The sequence below is a fragment of the Misgurnus anguillicaudatus genome, chromosome 20 (assembly GCF_027580225.2).
Source record: "Misgurnus anguillicaudatus chromosome 20, ASM2758022v2, whole genome shotgun sequence".
NCBI lineage: Eukaryota > Metazoa > Chordata > Actinopteri > Cypriniformes > Cobitidae > Misgurnus > Misgurnus anguillicaudatus.
Genome location: NC_073356.2, coordinates 836474 through 861318, shown reverse-complemented (window position 1 = coordinate 861318; position 24845 = coordinate 836474).

Below are 24845 nucleotides of genomic sequence, written 5' to 3'. Positions count from 1 at the left end.
AGAGAAACATATCTTTCACTCTCAACCAAACTAACAAACTAGCCAATCAGAAGTAGAATAGGGAGGGGTCTTTGAGGTGCGGCTGAGGTCCAGCAGCTGCAGATGCCGCGCGGCCGCGGATAAGTCATAACATGTACACGTTGTCACGAGGATGAAAAGTAAATATATCAAGCCTAGGTAAGACAACCTAATTGATAAAGGACTTAAATCAGTGGTGCTGGACATGGATATAAGGAATAGGCAGAGACAAACAGCCTTGTAGTGGTAAGAAAATTAAGAGAACCCGCCAGGTGTTTGCTGCTTTGACAAACTGTCCGTTTCAAATCAGGCTATGCCAGTAATGTAAATATCAGATTTCTCGTCGAGGTGAAATGCGGTCTCGCGATATCAGTATAAAGTTGCATTTGTGTCAAAACGTTTGCTTGCATTTTATTATTCTGTAATCACTTATGTTAATGCACCATTTACGCGAATCAGATCCAATGTCATCCTGACGAACACACGCATACGTTTGCTCCTCTTAATGGTTTGTGAATCTGGTAGTAATGCTTGTGATTACAGAATAATATAATGACAAACACACACATTCATGGATCTGGTTTGCCTGTGTGTGTGTGTGTGTGTGTGTGTGTGTGTGTGTGAAACGCGTAGCTCGACTGTGCCAAAAGAACTATGCAAAAGACAAATGCACTTGACTGCCTTTCCAGAAAGTCATAACATTTGAATTAAGTAACAAATGTTGTAATCAACAATTAATCTGTATTAAATGCCCCCCCTAATTATTCTATAAACATTAAACATGTTTTGACCAATAGCGAATCCCATTTATCAAATTGTGTATGTGGCTTGTGTGCCTTATTATTACCATATGCAACCAAAGATTTTACTAAAAGGGCATACATTTGTTTAGAAGAACATAAAAATCCTCATAGATCTAGTCACTTATTTTTACTCTCAAAATGCACCACATTGATGTATTTACTTTTAAATGCACAAAATGATTTTGTTCAGTCTATGCAGTGGCAAGGCTACATAATGGTCAGGGTGGCACTTGCCCACGCATTGACGATTGGCCACTCAGATCAATCAACTTTGAGCCCAAATTATATTTCAACTGTATTTCATTTTATATAAATGTGTGTGTGTGTGTGTGCGCGCATGTGTGCATATGTATGTCGCCACGTCATGGTAGGTGTGGCGTATATTTTCCTGCTTTTTTGCCCTTTGCCAATCACACCTATGAGAATAGACTATTGTAACTCGTTACTCGGGGGATGTCATGCAAATCAGGTAAAGCTTCAGCTGGTTCAAAACACCGCTGCAAGAGTGCTTACTCAATTTAAAAAGTATGACCATATTAGTCCAATTCTGGCATCTTTACACTGGCTACCAGTTAAATATCGCATACAATTTAAAATATTACTAATCACCTACAAAGCCTTAAATGGCCTAGCGCCCTCGTATATTAAAGAACTACTATCAGAATACAATCCACGACGTAAACTGCGATCACAAAATTCTGGTCACTTAATTATCCCTAGAATATTAAAAGTGTCTAAAGGTGGTAGATCCTTTTCCTACTTGGCCCCTAAGCTCTGGAATTATTTACCAAATAATGTTCGAGTATCAGACACAGTCGAGCAATTTAAATCTAAACTTAAGACAGTCTTCTTTAACAAAGCATTCACATAACATGTCCAGTAAATGTACTTTTCCCGCAGTAGTTATTTTGTCTAGAACAAAGCACTCACATACCTTATATGGGTAATATACTATTGCCGCAATAGTTAGCCTGTCGGGAACCGAGCTGACATAAACCACTATAATGTATGACACTTGCATTACATGCGAACGGCCCCTACGCTAACAGAACACTGTTTTTGTCTCCCTGTCTCGTCCTCGACCCCGAGGACAATGAGACAAACAGACCCAGTTCCTGTTGCTGTGAAGGTCATCGCACCACTGATCTACTGGCTGTCCTTCAACGTGATGCCCAGCCGATGCGCGACCAGCGACCACCGGCTGAACCAGTTTAATCCGCTTACCCGCTTCCTATTCCTACCGTGTCTATATATATATTAATTTCTCCCAAGGGTATTTGTCCTTCTATGAGTTTTTCCCACTGGGTTTTTCCCTAGGGGTTTTTTTCGTCCCAGTGAGAGTCAGCCAACTTTGGCTTAACTTAGCACTTTACTGTATACATTACATTATTAATACGCTCGCTTGTACGGTTTAACCTTAGCAGCTATATTCTACTTTTTATATTATCTATTGATTTTCTGTGTTCTCCTCTACATCTACTCATGTAAAGCTGCTTTGAAACAATTAACAATTGTGAAAAGCGCTATATAAATAAAATTTTATTGAAATGCATAAATGAACCCTTTATTATAACAAACAAACAAAATGTGCTATTTGTTAGAATACATATCTAAAACCTGTAAAACACAGTTGCTCAGTTGGTAAGGTTTTGTGTTAACTAGTAAATCATTTACTCACAAATGTCTCTAAAGTTTAAAACAACAACTGCAAACACAGAAAAATATCTCTTTTAAATTTACAAATTTAAGCAAAACTATTGGACATCTTTTTAAAGACTTTATGCCTTAAACCTTGCATACTTTTTAAAAATAAAGTGATTATTCGATCTTGATGAAGTATTGTCACTGATGTAAACATGTTTTCTTTAGTGATAAGATGGCTTTCTTTGCAGGTGGACTGTTAAAGAACGTGACATATGTCTCCCAGAAATCCTGTATAATTTAACCAATCAGAGGACTCATTCAAATCTAATGAAGGGTTTCCAGTTAAGTGTGCCGTATGCATCAGGCGTTTAGCCAACGGTCCAAGGGCATGATGTCTCAGGCTGAGACTAGTTATCATGCAACGTTTAACTCCAACTCAAACACCCCAGCTAAAAAGGTCTTCAGGATGACTTGAAAATTACTGGCAGTTAGGCCTGGCAAACTTGACTCCTTTTAAGGATACGAGTTATTGTGAGTCACTCACTAAAGTGATCCGGGTTGTGTGAGTCACTTGAGTCAGTATTGCTAAATCGCCAAGGAAACTCAGTACAGACCCACTTGTAACCGGCTGATCCGCGCGACTCGAGATTCTCAGAGCCGGTAACATTGCACACTTGCAGACCATGGAACTGAAACACTGCAGAAAACTGCTGTCATTCATAGTAAAGCCGGTAACATGGCAGACTAAAAAATACCACATCTGAAATATATTTCTTATTTAAATCAGTTAAATGAATTACTTTAAATCAGTTAAGTATTGCATACATTTTGATGCAGATTTACCCTTTAATCCAGAAATATGTTTAAGTCAAGTTTAAAAACATTGAAAAGGGGTTTATTTTTCATAAACTTCGATACAACATCTGAAATGGTGAGTCTTCCTACTATGTTATGGTTAAAGACAATGGGTCAGAGCCGGAGAGTCTTGAGTCTGCAATGTTTCCGGCAGATCTGCGAATCTGCAGTGCTCTGACTCGAGAGACGGTTCGCACGGATCAGCCGGTTACAAGTTGAGACTTGAGAGATTCTCGAGTCAGAGCCAGAAACATTGCAGATTCGCATGTTTGCAATGTTTCCGGCTCTGAATGAGAATCTCGGGTAAGTTCCTTTCTTTTACTGTCTATGGTCAGTTCTCGCGCATATCGGCCGGTTACAAGTGGATCTGTAGAGCGAGTGAAGTCTCATCAATAATGTTGCAAGAGGTTTGTGTGTGTGTGTGTGTGTGGGGGGGGGGGGGGGGTGGTGCTGTTTATTGTTTTACATTGAATTGTAGTAGGACTCAACTGATCCGGGTTAATGATACTAGAGACTCGCGACTCGTGAGTTAATTTAAAGATCCGGGTGAAAGATCCAAGTGAGTCACGACTCAAACAGGTCTACTGGCAGTTGTGTTTAAGTGGCACTGGATCTCACATCCATAAGGCAGTGGTCCTGTGGATTTGAAACCTTGATGTTACAGTTGAGTCTTATACTGTAAGTTGCGAAATAGCACTAACAAACACTACATTTTGACAACATGAAATTTTTTTGGCTGTTTAAGCCAATCTTATCAATAAATCAGCCAAACATGCTACTATTCTAATGGTTTCACTTAAAAATATCATAATGAACCATAAACTAGACCTACAAGTTGGTTTCTGTACATCACAAAATATTGAACAATAGAAACCAACTCATAAGCAGTAGTGGCCCACAAAGACTATTACAGTTAGAACTGAAAGTAATAAAATTTCCATAATTATAACCATTAAATCCATTAGAATTACCGTGATGTAGCAAAACAGTATGGATCTTTTTGCATTCAGCTTTATATTGTGAATCATTTGAAGCAGTTTCTTGCCGAGTAACTGAATACTTGAGAATACAAAATACAAAAAGAGCACAGATTCACCATAATCAATGTGAAACCAAATCCACAAATGCATTGTTTACCAGCGATGAAGAAGGTGTTTATTACGTTGCATGTGAAGCTTGATCTGCAAATATAGACACCTGCTGAGTTTCCATCACCCCAATTTTATTAGCATTTCGAAGTATTTCATGAGAAACAATTGATGGAAACACCAAATTTCAAATAAAAATCCCTTAATTTGCAAAAAAGATTTTACGCTTGCTTGAGGTGGTTTTTGCCTTAGAGTAAATGCAAATAATGAAAGATGGAAACGCATTTGCAGAATAAATCCTGATGTAGTTGTAGTATAATGACCTGAATGCTCATTGGTCCACATTCTGAGTTAGGTGACGTCATTCACCTGCGCTTGCATTTAGGCTCCACGTGTGCGTCTTCGGGGTCGCTCGTCTGTTTGCTTTATGCTGCACGTTGTTGTTACCGTTTCCAGTGTGTCTTTTTTGGGAACTCTCGCCTGTCTGCTTAATGCTGCACGCTGCTGTAACCGCTATTAGCGTGTTTGTTGTGAACTCTTGCCTTATGGTTTGCTGCACACGGCTGTGACCGGTTTGAACGGATGACAACTTTCTATTTGCGTTTCCTACCAACGTGGTTTTGGCTTATTCGGATGGCTGTTGTGGGGGCTTCTGTGGACTTCAGGTACGGGTATGACTGATTTTAATCTATCATTGTCGCCTTATTAAAGTGTAGTAATTGGTTAGGTGGCAACTCTCCTGCATTTGTTTTGTTAGTTCATTTGTTGGTGCGTGAATGACGACTGCATTAAACTATTGAGGGGGGTGTCCTTTTGAGTGCCTGGCCCCGCAGTTACGGTAGGTCACATCTAATTTCTGTGATTTAAATGTATAGGTGTATGTGGAGATCTTTTTCAATTGATTTTGTGAATTTTAAGAGAACTACAGTTCTTGCAGTGTCATCGCTGTTTTGTTATAGGCCAGTTTGATACTACTGAACCAATGTTGTGACACTGCTGTGCTTCATTTCCTCCTGCATATTGTCTGTGTATTTTGTTTAATTTTTATGTTGTGATTTGGTTTTCTTGACAAATATTGTGTTTGTGAATTGATTATTTTTGCTATACTGTTTATTTAGTTTAAGTGTGAATTTATGTGAGAAATTTACATTCTATTTTGTCTGATTGATTTTGGTTAAAAGATTATTGAATTTTTTTTTTGTGTGTTATTGGATTGGGCCTTAAGGTTGAACATCAAGGCCTACAGGTGGATGAGTATTTGCCATCCACCTGCTAGCTTATATAACCCTGTATCAATCTTTTCTTCTCTGTGTGGTACGTGTGTGGTGTTGAGAGTGTGTTTTTCAGGAGCTGTGGTCTTTTGTACTTAGGAAGTCGTTTCCCCCTATCTTTGGTGGTGGTGTCCACGACGTGTGCTGTGATTGATCATTTCACTGGGGGTCTTGGTGCTGTGAGTGTGTAGTGCGTGTGTGTTAGTGAGGGCAAATGGACATATCCTTTGTAAGACTGCAGTTTTTCCTGTTTTTTTGAACATTGTAAATGTAGTTGACTGAGTCTTGCTTGTTTTATTGTGTGTGTGTTTTTATCATTAATTATAATAAAACCTTTTTTGTAATTTTCTATAAATACTTGTGTCTCCATGCTTTTCTGTCATTAGTAGGGAACCTGAGTGGGGATAATATTCTCTGGGTGAAATTCCCGGGGTGGCGTAGTCTAAATTCAACCAATATATATATATATATACTGTTCTCTGCCTCAGTGGCTGCCACATAGTGAACATTAAACCCATGTGACTGACTGTGTTTCTGCTGTCATTGTCTTTACCATGGGGCTCACGGTTGTCGCAATGCCCTTGCAGCTGGTGCCATACATTTTGGCAATCACAAGCTGCACTGCTAGTAAATGTATAACTAGGTTACCAATACCACCGTCAAACACATCTAATTCACATTTCTCTTTTTTGCAAATTTGAAAAGATTTGCTTCACGTTTGGATGGAAACCCCCTAACTGTCTAACAAAAAGAGTGTTAGTACATAAATAGTACAGTACCAAAGAGTACTATCATGTGCCCTGTAGTACATCATTTGTAGTTTGCTTGACAGTAATTCAAATCAATAACCTGACTTGGTCATCCTACCTCCCCAAACCTCTTTCTGAGCTGGGCAGGATTTCCTTTCAAAGCACCTTAAAGCTGCAGCATCAATTTTAGGTATTGTAAGATCTTCACCTCTAGCAGAAAGCTAATGGATGAGTAAGACTCTCACTATGGGATGTTTACAGTGAAATTGTGTTTTATTGGAGACATGAATCATGTCATGTGTAAAGCTAAATTGTAAAGCATAGAATCAGCTCTCAGCTATGCTAAATGACGATGAGAGTGTGTGTCAAGGTACATTCATATTATAAGTGACTTTGTTGCTGTGTGTCCTTCATCTCTTTCAAAAGAGGCGTTTCTATATCTGTTTGTCATAAACAAATGAGTAATGTCCACTCCAGTAACTGATGAGACGGATGACGTGAACTCCCCTGCTTCGTTCTTATTAGTAGTTCCTCACATTACTGTCGCTCTGATAGCCGGAAGTCGCCAAGCTTCATTGAAATCAATGAGATTGCGTCGCTCTGCTACTGCTAGTCGCTGCTAGTTTGAATGCAGCTTTAGACTGTTTCAGCCCTCCAGCTTTAATGCCGGGGGATGAACAAAATTCCAGAGCTGTTATCATATTTGTTTTATCACTGGCCCTCTGTTTATGACAGGGGCTTTAGGTTGCTCTCTGGGAGCTCTGTTGAAGTGTATAGCAATAGCAGATGGCATATATTTTATCCTTAATCATAAAGAAAAAACGAAACAGACCTGCAGGGAACAATTTAGAGCAACTGGAACCTTTTATACTGCTGCCATCTTAGTTTTTTTTTTGGAAAACATTAAGGGCAAACAACAGATCTTCCTACTGTCTAATAGTTTTTGTGAGATGGTGTCACTACAAGTGGGTGTATAAAGAGTAAATGAAGGACAGAAGGAAGAGATAAATGAGGCAGAGAGGCTCACAATGTGATTGTATAGATGATGAAATGAGTCTGTGGCGCCCATCCAAAGCCTAAAGTTACTTTGCTGTCTGTTGTATTATAAATGTAAGGCTTTTACAATTTTTAAACACTACATGATTAAGGTATTTAATGTAGTTGATTTACTTACAATTGTGTTGTTTAAATATTGTTAAAAAGCTGCAAAGTTTATTGTTCAAATTGGTTATGGAAGTCAAGTTAACTACAATATTTTAGGTCTTTGACTGTCCTATTTCTGTCCACATACATACTCCATGAACTGCATCGTTGACACTTACGTTTACTTTTAAATAGAGTGCAACAGCACTAATATTTAGTGAAACAGTAGATTTTAAATCAATTTAATAAATGTAAATACATATTTTTTTAACTTATACAAGCAAGTTCATTAATATTCTCTTTTGTCCACCCTATTAGAAAATTATTTTCAATAAGCTTGACGCAATGCATAATAGGACTGTTTTTGGCCATTAGTATCTCTAGCATTTGGAAGGCGCCTACAGTATGATGGCTTCAGATGCTGCCAGCGTGGGAAGCTAGCCAGGATTTGGAACAGAGCCAGTATCAGTGGGTCTATACAGAGTGAATGAATGAAGGAGTGTTTATGAGAGAGAGGAGGTAGTGTATAAGATAAGAATAAGGTAAAACTATATGATGCATACTTTTAAGGCACCATTTTAAAACATTTTGAATCCTCGTCAATTTCAGCTATCTCCGAGGAAGTGCTGTCTTTTCTGTTCTTATCCACTTTAGGGTTAGTCCCATCCTTGCTGCTCTCCGCCACCTCAAGTGTAGAGGTGTCCTCACTGCTTTCAGCCACCATAGGGTTGTTGTTGCTGCTCTCAGTTGCCTCAGGGGTAGCATCTGCCTCAACACACTCAGCTGCTTCAGTGGTGGCTGCATCCACCCTGCTCTTAGCCATATCCTCGCTTGCAGCACCTTCGATTGATCAACTGATTGAGTCTCATGATGGCTGGCAGGTTGTGACTGCCCAGTAAACAATTACCGCCTTTCAACGATGAAATATGGTTAAAAAAATAAGTCGGTCCGCCTTGGACTGGTTTACGACGTGATTTTAAAGGAACAGTATGTAAGAAATTTATATCAACTAGAAAATGCAAAAGTGTGCTTGCTCTGGTGCGGTCACTAATATGATTTGTGAAATGTAAAATTTTAGAATGTTTTTTATCTTGTGCATCCTCACATTGGAGTCCCAAGTTCATGTACAAAGTTTGGTTTCAATACGTGAAAGCATTCCTGAGACACACACACACACACACACACACACACAAACAAACACACACACACACAGAAATTTATACAGACTGTTTCTCTTAAATTTACGATAAAAGAAAATATTTCACTCAGTGACTGACAGCATAATGCAATCAATGTGTTCCCGTTCAACAGTAGCTAAGCTTCAGGGACGTGCACAGGAATTTTGAGGGGCAGTTGCTCTGACCTAAAAAAAGGGCACCCCCACAAAAATAATCCAAGTCACTGATAGGTTTCTCCAAATTTAATAACTGAAAATGTGTTCGTCTGAAAAATTATGGACATATACATCTCGGATGGCTTAGGGGTGAGTAAATCATGAGTTTAATATTATAAACATGGCAAACACAGTCTGGATTCATGAAGATTTTAACAGAGGTGGAAAGATTATTCAAAAACGAGCAAAAGTACAGGTAACTAAATAAATAATTACTAGTAAAAGATTTTAAAATTAACTAAAAAAGTATGCAATGAAAGAATACTCAAGTATCGAGTTACTAGTTACTCTTGAAATAAACAAACACATACACACACACACACACACACACAGTATATACAGTGACCTCCATAAGTATCAGAACAGTTTGCTGTGGAGACCAGAAATTGATAAGATGAATATATCAGTATGTCAGAAGTACACAATGTCACATTTTATTAACATTTGTTTATGTTTCAACACATACATGCTTTAAAGGAATAGTCTACCCTTTTGCCATATTAAACTATGTTATTACCTCAACCTAGACGAATTAATACATACCTATCTTTTTTCAATGCGTTCACTGTACAGCGCGTTGTGAATGTGTTAGCATTTAGCCTAGCCCCATTCATTCCTATGGTACCAAAAAAAAAGGTTTTATTTTGTGGCACCATACTTACTGGTATAACTCCTCATGTAACAGTCTTTAAATAGGAAAAACACGGAAGTGTTTGGTGGCTTCCCTGTTTGGTACCATAGGAATGAATGGGTCTAGGCTAAATGCTAACACATTTACTATGCGCTGCACGCATTGAAAAAAGATAGGTATGTATACATTCGTCTAAGTTGAGGTAATAACATAGTTTAATATGGCAAAAGGGTAGACTATTCCTTTAACAACAAAGAACAACAGCATTTAATGCTGATTTATGTGTGTTGTACCCAAATGCACATAAGTGAATCAAACTGATCCTACACATTTAATGCTTTTCATGTGTGAACAATTAATGCATAAGGACACAGTTCATCACTTCAACACTTCTGAGTCAATGGTCTCAAAATGCCCACATTAGATAGGAGTATTAAAATACAAATGTGTTGTTCAATTGAGTTGGAATATTGTCTGTTAAAACAGGTAAAAAGTTTATGTGACAGATTCTGTACTGTATCATGTTCACCTTTTAATGTTTAGACATTTCTTGACTCCACAGCAAACAGAGATATTTTGCCTGTATTTTCCTAATACGTATGAAGGGCAACATACACAAACAGTACAGAAAAAAGAATACAAATACAGAATAGACAAGCATTTCAAATCAACAAATTAACTCTAGTCTCAATGTTGATGTAGCTTAGGCTATAGCTGAAATATCAGACATGACTGACAAGAGTTTTGCATTCACTATGTATAAAGTTAGAAATCTCCTAAGATGGTCTGAGGACATCGACAGTTTACACTTACAAGATTCAAACTGATTTTAGACAAAACTCATGTTTTTTATGTTGTGAATCTCATGTTACGTGTGTGTTGTGAGAAGCACTTACATCATACAGTACAGTTTACAGCGAATCAGACGTCAATCATCGATGATTTTCAATCTGTGCTTCATGGAGGCTGCGCGCTTTTAACTGTGTTTGACGACGAATATGTCACGCGTATATAATATATAATGGCGGGTACAAGGCCGTAGCCAGGATTTTTCAAATACCGAGGACATTTTTTTATTATTTACATTTTTTCCATATTACAGAATAATAATAAACATGTCCAAACTACGACATAGCACAAATGTAACTGTGTCTGTGAGAATTTTGTTGGTGACTAAAAGCATCCAAAATAAATCAATGCACTGAAAAAAATGATTCATTGAATTTAATCATTTTTTTTAAGGTAAGTGGTTGCAATCAATTTATTTAAGCTACATTTAAACAAAAAAGATTAGTAAAGTAAAATATAAAACTTTTGTTTAAATGTAGCTTAAATAAATTGATTCCAACCACTTACCTTAAAAAAATTGATTAAATTCAATGAATCATTTTTTTCAGTGTGGTTACATTTCATCATCTGAAGTGCAAGTCACCCTTTGCCTAGAATCTGCAAAACTTTGTCATTTTTTTCAAGAAGCTTCTTAAATTTTCAATTTAGGATGAATTTTTAAGAATATAGAAGGAGTTTATATATAATAAGGGCTCTTAGTGGCTGCTTTTTCTTCAATATTCAGTGTAAGTCTATTCTATTTCAAAAAATATATTTTTTGGTTTCTAATAACAAAAATTAATCTGTTTGGCACAGCTATATTTTGTCTACAAAAGTAATTTCAAGCATTTAACCATAAGCCTTCAGATTTAATGATTTTAAGACCATAGTTAACATTTTAGTTAAGTGACCTTAAACTTTTAAGCAGTAGTGTAGGTTTTAATCTCATTGGTAGCCGTATTGCATCCCATATTGTAGGCTTTTTGCTGCATAACCTTTAACTTTCTCATCTTCCCTTCTTCTCTGCTGATCTTTTGCTGGCTTTCCAAATGATAGTTAAGTTTGTTACAGCCTTTTCATTTTCATTTGCTTTATTAGATTAGAATTACAGACGTGGAGAGACTCTTTCTTACGTTGCATGTTACACAAACATTCTTGCCTTTCTTGCATACTATTCTTCTATAGAAGCAGTGCTTATTATACTTTGTGTTTGCGACCGCTACCTTTGAGCTTGTTGTACTTCCATCGCTCTGTCGTTGCGGGTGTGAGGGACTCGGGCAGACTGCACGTGAGGACCGGGCTGCTTGTGATTGTCTAGCAGCACCTGCTGCTCGTTGATTGTAGAGAATGATACATGCTCTCGCGTCCGTCTCCAACCACGACAGAAAAGATCGCTAGATTTGTCCTTTTTCGCTTTTTTAAGTTGCTAAATCTAGCGACAAAGTCATCAACAAGTTGGCAACACGACACTGCTCGGACTGTGCATGAATATAGTGTATGAGCTAATCCTGCTTCTGGTTGGCTAACGATGGAAATTCACCAAATCATCATTGATTATGTGGTTGTCCCACCCCCTCTAACATACACAGGCCAATCAGTTATGTGTTTCCCACCCCTCAACACACGCAAGAGAAAAACATTGCCTGTCTAATGATGAGAGTTTACTCGCTTCAGTGAGATTAATTATACTAATGCGCAGCATTTTAATGTCAGTAACGCTGTAAGAAAACGACATTTATATATAACGCAGTTATTTCCATCACTGCACGTGATGGTCCGTAGATGCAAGGATTGTCTCGTCGGCTATTTTCACATCAAAATGAAACGAAACTTCAAGAAAAAACTACCGAGGACATGACCTCGGTGTCCTCAATGGTAGCTACGGCCATGCATCTGACTCCATTTTTATACAGTAAGATCAAACACTTCTTATCTGAGATGACATATGTTCTTCTCATTGGTCTCAGTCTGCCACAATTAATTTTATTTGTTTGATGCAGCAGAAGTGCAGCTGCATCCTGCCTCATATCTAAAATGATATATTCTGCTTATTGGTTTTCATGGCCTTGGCCTAGCCTGCACAGATACCTTATTGTTAATGTAGCGAAGTACAGCTGGACGAACTCTCTAATCTAAAATGACGTACTCTTGTTTATCAGTTGTGTCGACCTTGCTTCTCAAGATAATCGTGGCGAGAACAATCGGGGTATAGTCGCAGGATCGCACCTGGACTCTTTTAATTAGGAAACGAAAGTTAACTGAGAAAACGAAAGTTTAACTGTGTGTCTTATAGCCCTGTGTAGAAACAACAGGCCTTAGGCCTAATATAATATTAATACAGCATATGATCAGTAATATACCCAACAAAAAACACTATATATTTCCCCCCTCATGGACTGCCAAGTCCATCAAACATGAGGGGGTACTCTTAAGAAAACCATCACATAATGAGAGTGCTGCAGCAGAACGTTGTTGCACATGATGTTATACTAGCTAAGAGCTTTCATGGATCAAAAGTTCCATGCAGATCCTAACACAGATGCAGTTAAGATGCAGCACTCACTCCCTTAAGGGAACAAGAACCAAAAACCTTCCCAAAATGGCACCATTCTTGTTTGTTTTAGTGAGTATATTAGCTTAAAAGAAGGAAAAAAGATTCTTGGACCCTGTACATACTAAAGGAACCCAAAAATGAAAATGTTTAAAAACAATTAATATCTCATTATTTGTAATTAAGAAAAAGAAAGACACATGTAAAATCAAATTCAGTAATTTTAAAATGTGTAAGACTTATCATTACTAAAGAATGCAGAAAGAAAATATATCAATCAAAATAAGCCAGTAATCATGATCAGTAGTAAATATATTGATTAATTAAAGATTAAGATTCAGTGCAGGTAGAGAGATACAACTGTAGTGTAATACAGCAGTAAAAATTATATATATGTATATTTCACATCTTTACATTGTCCCTAGTTGTGCGGCCAAGCTAGACAATTTGTCCCCTGGATTTTATATCTAAAAAGACACCAAGACCTACAGTCACCACACGAGGGGAAATTAAAGATGAAAACAAAGATAAAAACAAAATTTCTCTAACTTCCTGCCTACCCAGAACTAATGATTTGTAACTAATACTGAAAAACAATAAAAGAAATACAATTACACTCTAGCTCCCTCACTTACCAAAAACATCACAAAAAGGTTGTAAAGTAAAAACAAAGTGTTGTGACATTTTAATTCATAGTTTCATAAGCGTAGTCGGGTGGTGGTGTAGTGTCAGCTAATGGTGCAGTTTGTATGTTTTAGCATTAGGCCGTCGGTAGGCCGACTTAGTTCTGTTTGCACCTTCATCTTTGCAGCAGCTTTGTCTATCACAGACCTGAGGATAGGTAGAACACAACAGAAGACAAAAAGAAAAAACAACAAGTGCAAGACAACATGAAATATCGGTTTTGGTTAGCCAAGCTCCCCAGGAACAAAAGCAAACCAGTTATCAATTTTCAAATCAGTACCATCATTAAGTCTTACTTGTTCTATCAGCTTCATTTTATCATCAATATAGTAAATAAATTGATTCTAATTGTAATAAAGATGATTAATCCATTCAGATCCAAACCAGTGTGAATTTAAATCTAAATTTAGAATTCAGATACCATTTGGTATTTCTCTTGACTGATCAATATAATCTATCCAATCATAAAAGAATTGGCAATTTGATATGCTCTTTTTATTCTATCATAAAGTGGTCAGGGCTCAACATGCTCATCAGGTTTGTTACCACCCAATTGAGGTACCAACATATTAAGCTAAGCAAAAACAGAAAACAAGTCACTAAGGCGTATAGCAAAAGATAATCAAACAATATATATATTTTTTCAAAATAAAAATGTAACCGAAACAAACTAATGGAAAATATAATGTCACTAAAGTCAAAGCTAAATACTAACATAAGGCCAGTGCAGTAACTAATCTGAACTACAAGATCTCCTGAGTTACTTCCGAGAAAGAAAATCCTAACTTCCGAGAAAGGAAATAACAAACACAGGAAAAAGTCTTCCGGTTCAGCTTACTTACCCACACTTTCTCTGTCACTCACTGTTTGATACCAAATGAAATGCAAACATACAAAAGGTTTTCAAACAAATAGGTAGCTCTCCTTTGTAAGGGGCCACAACAGCTCTTAAATAGTCATACCTCAGGTGTCATAGATAATTGGTTTCCGCCCCCTTCCAAATGGACAACCACTACTAGGACAGAGAAAAACCCAAACTACACAAAAATAAAGAGCAGGGGTTTGTAGCAAGGTTATATAATTTTCACATTTAAATACTATTGGCCTGGGCTAAGTTAACTAGCACACAAGCATTTTCAGTATCTGGGGAGTATGTATCGTAAGGCATTTCTCCCACATATCCAAAAACGTTCAGCTACAACAAGGTTTTTTTTTTTTTGTAACAGGAAAAAGTTATAGTCTGGTTTTTACAGGTCTTCCTAGTTAACTGTACTATTGTGAAATTGTCTGTGAATGTCGTTGTAGCTCACAGATTAAACCAAGTTCTGACATATCAATTTTGGCAAAACATATACTGTATTTATCCAAATGTCAAATTGTGATGCAATTATTATGGATTTTTACCACATTTATTTCCCCTTTTCCATTAGTTCTGTTAAGACATTATCCTCTAGTGAGAAATCTTCATCATACACAATTAGGGCTACAGATATGTCTCAATTTTATAATATGAATGCTTTAAAGTAAAAGTAAGGCACTTGAATTTTGTTGCTTTACCAAATTATTAATGATTTTAGGGATATGCAATCTTTGTTAAAGGATCTTCTATCCTATCAAAGTTAAATTCTGTCATGTTTTTTCCTTTGTGGCATAAGTGCATTGCTTATGCCTTCTAATTTGCTGGGTCATAATTTCATTTTTATATGCAATTAATCTTATCAAATATTTAACCTATGTTGTAATTTAGCTCTAGAGGCTTTGTGCCTCCCCCCTCAGATAATTTATTTAATACTTTTATAATCTCTACAGCATGAGTCAAGTGTGGGATAGTAAATTAATAGGTCATCCACATATTGGAACAGCGCATTGTCCAGCACTAGATCTTTTCAAAACTGTTTTTAATAATTAATTAATTGATAATATAAAGTAAATGAGGAAATTTTGCAGTAATCTAGAATAAGTAAGTTGTTTACCTTTGTAGGTAAAAGTTTCTGCATTTCTCGTCCAGTTACATACTAAAGAAAGCAGAGCATAAATCAATTTCATTGAAATATTTTACTTCAGGAGGGATACTATTTAACAGTGTGTGTGGATCTGGAACTTACTGTGTGCTGGCCAATCTTCAAATACATCATTTATATTTCTCCAATCATGTACAAAAATAAAGCTTTAGCTACAGAAAATATTGGTGTTTTACAATAGCTTGATGTTTCTACTAAAAACTCCTAATGCCTCAATAGTGCTTCTAACATTTTATTGTTTCCTGTCACAATGGGTATTGTTGTTTTCCGTTTTAATTCTTACAGGTTTTGCAAATTTTTGTTAAACTCACATATGTTTTAACTTTTCCATAAATTAGTTCGAATCAGCTGCTCTATTTCTGATGTTAGGCCTGCCTGTATTTCTGGGATGACTGCCAAAGCATCTCTATCTTATCAGTTGCAACTACTGCCAGAACCATGGTGCACACAACTTTCTTGTTTCTACTCTCTTCCAAAATAAGCAATATAGAATTTTACTGCGTTCCCTATTTTATTTTTCATCATATGGCTAAGATCTTAATACTTAATTTATTTGCCTGCAAAATAGTTACATGTGCTGTAGAGTCAAAAATCCTTTTTTTTTTTTTTTTTTAAATAAAGTGTCTGTCTGTGAAGCTGTAACTTGGGGCGCTATTCTATATGTGGGGAAATCAGGGGAACTTTCTATCCTTCCTTCCCATTTATTCACTCTTTTCTAGATCTGTTCTGCATAAGGGGTCGTACATCATAATACAGTAAAAAATCAGATTGGACATTCTACGTTCATTAATTTGATCTTTTACAAACTTTTTCCATTTTTTTTTAATTATATAAACATTCTATCCTAAATTTGCCTATCCAATATTGTCACGACACAAATAAGGGACAACCCAAACGCAGATGATGTATAAAATAAAACTGAAGATTTATTAACTGAACAACACAAAAACCCACGTGGGGGTAAAACAGATGATGAACACTGGTGATGAAACACGAAACTGAGAAACAAACACGGGATACGAAATAACAAGAGACACTGAGAAATTATTCAGGTGATCCGGAAGACGGGACAACACACACTGAATCAGACGAACGAACGAGCACACGACAGAGAACGAGAGGGCATTATGAAGACACCACATCAATGGGGAACAGGTGAACATAATTAATTACGTAAGACACGAGTACATAAGGGAGTAGGGTAAAAGTGACAAGACATTGGGAACACGTGACACAAATACATGATGTGAAAACACGTGTCCCCACACAAAACACAATGCTGCCATAACCTTGCCCTCTGAAATTAGACCTGAATCTTATACTAAGGTCTGGCAAGACCATGACAGCGACAAGACACTGGGAACACGTGGAAGCCACACACACAATATGACTCCACATGTCCCCACACAGAACATAGTACTGTCATGGTCTTGCCAGATGCACTCAGATCTGAATCTAGTGCAAAAGGTCTGGCAAGCCCATGACAAATATATGTTAACTTGTGGTGTTATTATTGTAATCTTTCTAACTACCTTACTGTTAATATAAATTTCATCAGGGGAACAAGATATCTGCAATTTTAATCTAATAGTTAATGGGTGTGCTTAGAAACTAATATTGCTTGAATCACTTGTTTGGCTTTTGCTTACAGACAGACTGGAGCAGTCAGAGGTGTCAGCTGGGTTTTTTCCTTAAAATCCTGCTTGTTTGTCAAAATTTTCAGACAGGTGGAGGTGTGTGGTATAATTTGGACTTGCGCATGTGTAAGTTGCTCCAGTGTCAGTCATCATAGGTTCAGACTTGCCTTCAACTTGCAGAGTCAATAATCTGTCGTCAGCATTGTCAGTTATCATTAGATGTTGACCTCTCCCGTTAGGATCCTCTGGGCAACCTTAGTAGCTTTGGTCTGCCCCATGCAACAGATCCACTGGATCACACTGTGATTGTTGTTGTCGTTGTGATTGCTGCTGCTGCTATGGGTGGGCCTTACTGTCTCTGGTTTGGCTACCAGTCTTGTTGGTTCAACTGTCCGCCTTGTTAATTCTGCTGTCAGTTTTGTTGATCTTAATTAGATGGGTTATTCAGAAATTCACTTCTGAAGTGTCCATGCTGCCCCAGCATCTTCACAGTCCCAGCATCTATCACGTGATCTTTTTGTTCTGCCTTGTCCTTTGCCTCCTCGCTGTTTTTTGTCCATTCCTGCTGTTTTGCTGTTTTGGCTTTGCACAGATAACAATGAGAGTGGCTTGCTGTTGAGCATTTCCCAGAGTGGGTTGGGCTGGTGTTGCTATCTGTGTTTGCTGGATGGTGGGGGCAGGTGTGTTGATGAGCACCATTAAAGCTGGTTGGTTCTCCTTCAGAACAGCTTGTGCTTTTTTCTTAGTTTTGCTTACAAAGTCATCTTGCTGTAACTGTGCCAGCCCCCTCTGCATCTCTCTCTTTCTCTGCTGTTGTTGCCTTTAGCTCATTCTTTAGGTGCAGCATGTGAAACATGATCGCAGAACTCCTTGTGTGATTTGGAGTTCAGTTCGACCACATCTTCGAGTTTGGTTTCAACCGGTGGTGGCATAGCTTCCAGTATTGGCTTTCTGAACAGTGCAGCTAAAACAAAGTCTTCTTCCGGGTCTTTTTCCAGTTCTTCACGCCATCGTTTCAGCTGTTTCTGTACGTATGCGGTTGGATTCTCTGTTTCACCAAAAGGATCACCTCTCAGCATCTTCGGGTCAATCTGCATGGGGTATTCTCTGTGTATTGTTGTCCATGTGCTCTTCCTGAAGGAGGCAAAGGTCATTTTATCTCTTCTGATGTTGTCAATTGCAATTCTCAGTCCAGCATCATTCAAAAGTTCATTCAACTTTGTTCCATCGACACACTTTGCCAACAGGGCATTGATATCTCCTATGGCTGAGACACACCCTGCTGTCTTTTGCTCAAAAATTTGTATCCATTTTCCGGCTCCTTCATGTATTTCTGGAAGGCGTGCAGCTAGTCCATCAAAATCCTGCGTGGCCCAGGGTTTATATTGTCCTTGTTGTCCCTTTATCAAAATCAAATCACATTGATGTATTTCTGGGTTCTTCAACATAAACATTGTCTCTTGGCATAAATCCATGCAGCTTGCTGTTCTTGTCCAACGTTTACCCAGCGTCCAGTCTCAAACTTTAAATCCTTGCACCCTCTCTCTAAATCCTTGCGATACCGGCTGCTTGCTTGAATTTTCCTCTTGCTTGTAGCTTTTACTGGTCTGGTTTCTCCAGCCTGCCTGGTCCCTACTCTACACTTCCTGTCGGTGTTGTATCATTTACTTTTTCTAAAATGTCATTCCTAAATTTGTCCATCCTTAACTTAGGCCTTTCTGTTCTGCCTACGTCTAGGGGTGTTATCTGATGTAGGGCTGTGGCTACACTATCATATGCCTTATGTATCTCAGGGGGTGTAAACATCTTTCCTATTGTTTTGGCTGCATCGGCCTATGCGTTAAGAACTGGGTTGTGGCCTTGGTTTGCTGTCTGGTTTTTTTGGGGGGGGCTTGTGGGCTCATCTGTGTTTGTGACGAGTTTAGGGGTTTGTAAAAGGGGTTGTGCTCTAGCCTGTGATTGGTCTGGCTCTACGTCTATTCTGTCCTCAAATTGTATGTCACCTGTAATTATTGGTAATTGGTTTTCAGATCCCTCATCCCTAGAGGAGGCCTTTTTTCTTTGTCTGCAACTTTTTATCATCTTCTTTTAGAATCTCTTTATTCTAAATCTATTTACTCTCAATTTTAAAAAGTTAAGTCCCTCCTTTTTAAATAAATTAAAAACAATTATTTTATAATTAGTATCATTATTATTATTATTAATATTTTCTCATCTCTTCTCATATTTTACTCTTAGGGTTTGTAATTTCTACAAATTTTCCACATCCTCAAACACTGTTACCTCAAATGTCCCTTCTTCTCTCCATTTTGTCCTCAAGTGTTTGGTACGTTTGGTCCATTTGTTTGGAAGTTCTTGTAATCAAATCCGTGCTTATAGGATGTCTGGACTTCAGCCTTTCCAATGATATGGATGCCATGTCTGTAAACACACTTCACCATAATTAGAATTAATTACATGGGTCAAATACATGGGACAAATACTCTTATTACACTCTCTCTGTCACAGGCAGGGCCGGTCCTAGCTATGGGCAATGTGGGCGAACGCCCAGGGCGCAATCTATGTGAGGGCGCACGAGCGCCCTAAAAAAAAAATATAAAAAAAACGCTCATTTCCATGTCAAGTTAGTGCTGAGAAACACAGGTTGTGTGCGTGTCAGAAGAGGCACGGGTGAGGGGGGCGGGGAATCAACTTGCGAATGCAAGTCCCTCGCTCGCCTTAGGGGGGCGAGCGAGGGATTGACTGATCCCAGGGATTCCCAGGCCACACAACACAAACTGCTGCGTCTGCTTCCAAATAAATTGTATTTTTCATTCCTAAAATTAACATAGACCCATATACACGAACATGTAATTAATTGGGTTATGTAAAAAAATTCTGTAGAGTCATCTACGTGACTCTGTCACGTGACTCCGGTTGATTGACGGGCAAAACGGACGTTGTTGTTGTCAAAATGTAATGCAAAGTTAATGATGTCGAGTCTTCATCTTCATCATCATGGATCAAATTAAAAGACCAAAGTAGCCATCTCAGTTGCCCGGTTTAGAAAAAGAAGAAAAGAAGATGAGGAGAAACGGGCAAAAGATAAAGGTATGCCGATTTCTATGAGTGACGACGTGAGTGAGTGACAGTAGGAAATAGGCTATTTATATTAGCCTCGCACTCTTGCTAATATGTTGCTATTAGCCACAGAATACGACTGTATTTGGTTTTAGATTTGCTGAACTAACAACTATTAGAATTGAGGCATCATGTCATGCAACTAAATTCACTCTATAGGCAACACAGTCTAGTTTATGTGTGCAACACAAAAAGTGCAAATTCACACAGACCTCCTGACTGTGTAATTTTTTATTGCTTTACGCTATATGTGTCAAATTAAATAACTAAGTTCTAATATACATTGACATGGCATTTTGTAAGCTACAGTGATATAGCTTTTTAAATAATTTGTAGTGTTTGCTTATTTTATAGGATGTTAACAAATACTAATAAAATGTGTCATTTTAATTGTAACTGATGCATGTGTGAAATAAGTGTATCTAACTTACATAATTGTATCTTAATTGTAAATTCAGGGGCACTTCTGAAATATTTTAGAGCTAGAGCACCCACTGGCCAAAATGAGGAGTCAGATACTTCCACAGCAGCAACTGTGTGTGTGTGTGTGTGTGTGTGTGTGTGTGTGTGTGTGTGTGTGCGCGCGCGTGCGTGTGTGCGTGTGCATGAGTTGGTGTTTATACTGTATTACATGTTTTTCTCTGTTCTTGTTACCTTTTTGTATTTAAGATTATATATAACAAAATAATACATGTTGGTGGCGGGGTTTGGGGGTAATAATTTTTTTTCTGGGGGCGGCCAAGGGATGGTTCGCCCAGGGCGTAAATCTAGCCAGGACCGCCACTGGTCACAGGCAATCAAAGGCCTACGTTCAGAATGCACCGGTCTTATTTATGCATATACTCTTATCACGGATTTTTTTATTTATTCATAATATTGTTTATTATTGTTTACTATTATGTAATAATTATTGTATATTCCCTAATAGTCGGCACACAACTGATCTACTAGCTGTTCTTCAACGTGATGTCCAGCTGATGCCTGACCAAAGACCACCGGCAGAACCCGCTTAATCTCCGCTCAATCTCCTTCCGTTTCAATGTGTATATATATATATATATATATATATATATACCTCCCAAGGGTTTTTTCCTCCTATGACTTTTTTTACTTCCCCGGCTAAAATTCCGGGGTTTTTTTCTCCTAGGGGGTTTTTCAACCCGGGGAGGCAGCCTTTCTGGGCTTAACTTCTATACGTTACATTAGTAATACGTTTGTATATAATGTTGATTTATAGCCGTAGCAAATTTAACTGCTTGTGCTATCGTTTATTATGTTGTGCTATCTGTCGATTTTCTGTGCTTTTCACTGCATCTATTATGTAAAGCTGCTTTGATACAATTACCAAATTGTGAAAAGCGCTATATAAATAAAATTGAATTGAATTGAATTGAATACAAAATAAGGAGTGACCAATGAAGAAATAGACAACTTCACAACTTTCAGGCGTACGTGGCCTACTTGATTTCTGAAGGTTGTATGAACAAACCTCATCTAAATATTCTATCAACATAACATTCCACAAAGGATTCTAATTATTACTTGCCAGGTTATCTTTGGCCACTTTTTCTCTACTTCTGGTAACTTTTGTACTTCCACTAATTTTTTTTCAGATACCAGTCTATTAATTTATATTATATTACTGCTAAATATTTGCTAAATGCTTTTCCAAAAGTGATTGTTAATATCTCTTATTTTCAATTTGAATTTAAGCATTTCACACTCTTTCTGCTGCTAATAGGGATGTTCATATCAGTTAATTTTCACAACCGACAACCGCAGCTTATTAACTGAATATTAACCATTAACTTATAAGATTTTAATATTAAATTGTCATTGAGTAAAAATAGTTGACGGTTGTCTGTGACCTGATAAAAAACTAAACATTTTATCTCATTTAAACGTGCAAACAGCAACGACAGATCAACAACAGAATCAGGATTCATACATTATCAGATATTCAGGCAACATTACCTCATCAAAGAAAACGTGATCAGTCCAGATGATTAATATCTAAAAAGGGCAGATTGCATCTACCACAGAGGTCATTTCTAAAGCAGAACGCATTTGAAAAAGTTTTGCTTTTTCTAATTTGTATCATTTAGGGGCCACCTTTGTGTCACCATGCGTTAACAATTATTATTATATACAATATGAACATCCCTAGCTGCTATAAATACACGTCTCTTATATTTTAAGTTATTATCATCCATAACATCAGGTATATTAAGGCAAAAAGAAAATGAGAAAATGAAAAATAAGATCAAAAGCTATGTTTTTAAAGATAAAATCACTCATATTTACAGTTTATATTTACAGAGGCCTCACTTTCTCTTTACTAACACACACATATAGACACACACAATGATCTCTCATATGCTCTCACTCAAAACAGTTTTTTATTCACAAAAATCTCTCTCACTCTCTGTCTCATACACAATGAGCCCCTCCTTTCTCTGCTCTCTAAGCTTTTATCTCTTCACAGACACTGTTCTAGCAGGCAAACATTTTCCCACGCTGAATAAGACACAGACATGCAAAACACTCTCTCATCGGCCTGGGCCTTCACACAGAACACTCAAACTTCCTATATTACTTCTTTTTGGCAGTGATTGTTGTCTCAACACAATTCACCACAACTTATTACAATGATTGACAAAAGCAACGTACAAAGCAACAAAATAATATAGACCGTACCTACGGCCACCTGGCCTACAGGATTTATGAGCGCTCTTCGCTCTGGACGCCAACACGATTTATCTAAACCGTGGTCTCACTTACGCCCTGGAACCCCAATACGTTTTACCTAAAACGCAGTTTCACTCAGGTTCTGAAACCCCAAGACACCGTAACACTCAGATCTTTATCAAGACCCCAAGGTGCCGTCACACTCAGGTTTCTCGTGGGAACCCAAAATGCCGTAACACTCAGATCTTTTTTAAGACCCCAAGGCACTGTAACACTCAGGTCCAACACTGGGTGCCAACACGCCTTGCCTAAGACATGGTTACACTCACACCCTTGCAATTTCACTCAAGTTCTGAAACCCCAAGACACCGTAACACTCAGATCTTCATCAAGACCCCAAGGTGCCGTCACACTCAGGTTTCTCGTGGGACCCCAAAATGCCGTAACACTCAGATCTTTTTTAAGACCCCAAGGCACTGTAACACTCAGGTCCAACACTGGGTGCCAACGCGCCTTGCCTAAGCCATGGTTACACTCACACCCTTGCAATTTCACTCAAGTTCTGAAACCCCAAGACACCGTAACACTCAGATCTTTATAAAGACCCCAAGGTGCTGTCACACTCAGGTTTCTCGTGGGACCCCAAAATGCCGTAACACTCAGATCTTTTTCAAGACCCCAAGGCATTGTAACACTCAGGTCCTGAAACCCCAAGACACCGTAACACTCAGATCTTTATAAAGACCCCAAGGTGCCGTCACACTCAGGTTTCTCGTGGGACCCAAAAATGCCATAACAACCAGATCTTTTTTAAGACCCCAAGGCACTGTAACACTCAGGTCCTGTAACCCCAAGACACCGTAACACTCAGATCTTTATTAAGACCCCAAGGTGCCGTCACACTCAGGTTTCTCGTGGGACCCCAAAATGCCGTAACACTCAGATCTTTTTTAAGACCCCAAGGCACTGTAACACGCAGGTCCTGAAACCCCAAGACAACGTAACACTCAGATCCAACACCAAAATACACCTGCACTCACATACACACACTTGTTTGAAATCTGGAACCCTTTCTTGCTTTTGCAATTCAATATTTTATCTTTATCTTAATAGAAGCAAATTAATTAGTAGTATAAGTAACAAATCGCCGTGTTCAATTTGGAGAGGCCTGGAGTATCAACACCGCTCAGGGCTTACCTTCGGCAGACCACACAAGCACTATACAGAATAAGCAAGAAAATTTATGCTCACCTCTATAGTGGCGCGCCCTTGTGTGACCTGGCCGACCTCTGCCCGTCTGCAGCCCACCACTCCGTAGCCTCTGTCCAATCACGTCGCGGGGTCACCAAGTAATGTTGTGGCAAAAAGTCTTAGCTTGAATCTTCATAAGAAAAAATACTCAGGAGACAAAGGTTCCAGATGCCAAACAAAAATTACTTTATTCGCTCGAGCCAACAAAGTGAGACAATCAATACCCCTCATAGAGGCGCTCAAAGATCATCTGTCCTCCCAACATCTGACTCCATTTTTATACAGTAAGATCAAACACTTCTTATCTGAGATGACGTATGTTCTTCTCATTGGTCTCAGTCTGCCACAATTCATTTTCTTGTTTGATGCAGCAGAAGTGCAGCTGCATCCTGCCTCATATCTAAAATGATATATTCTGCTTATTGGTTTTCATGGCCTTGGCCTAGCTTGCACAGATACCTTATTGTTAA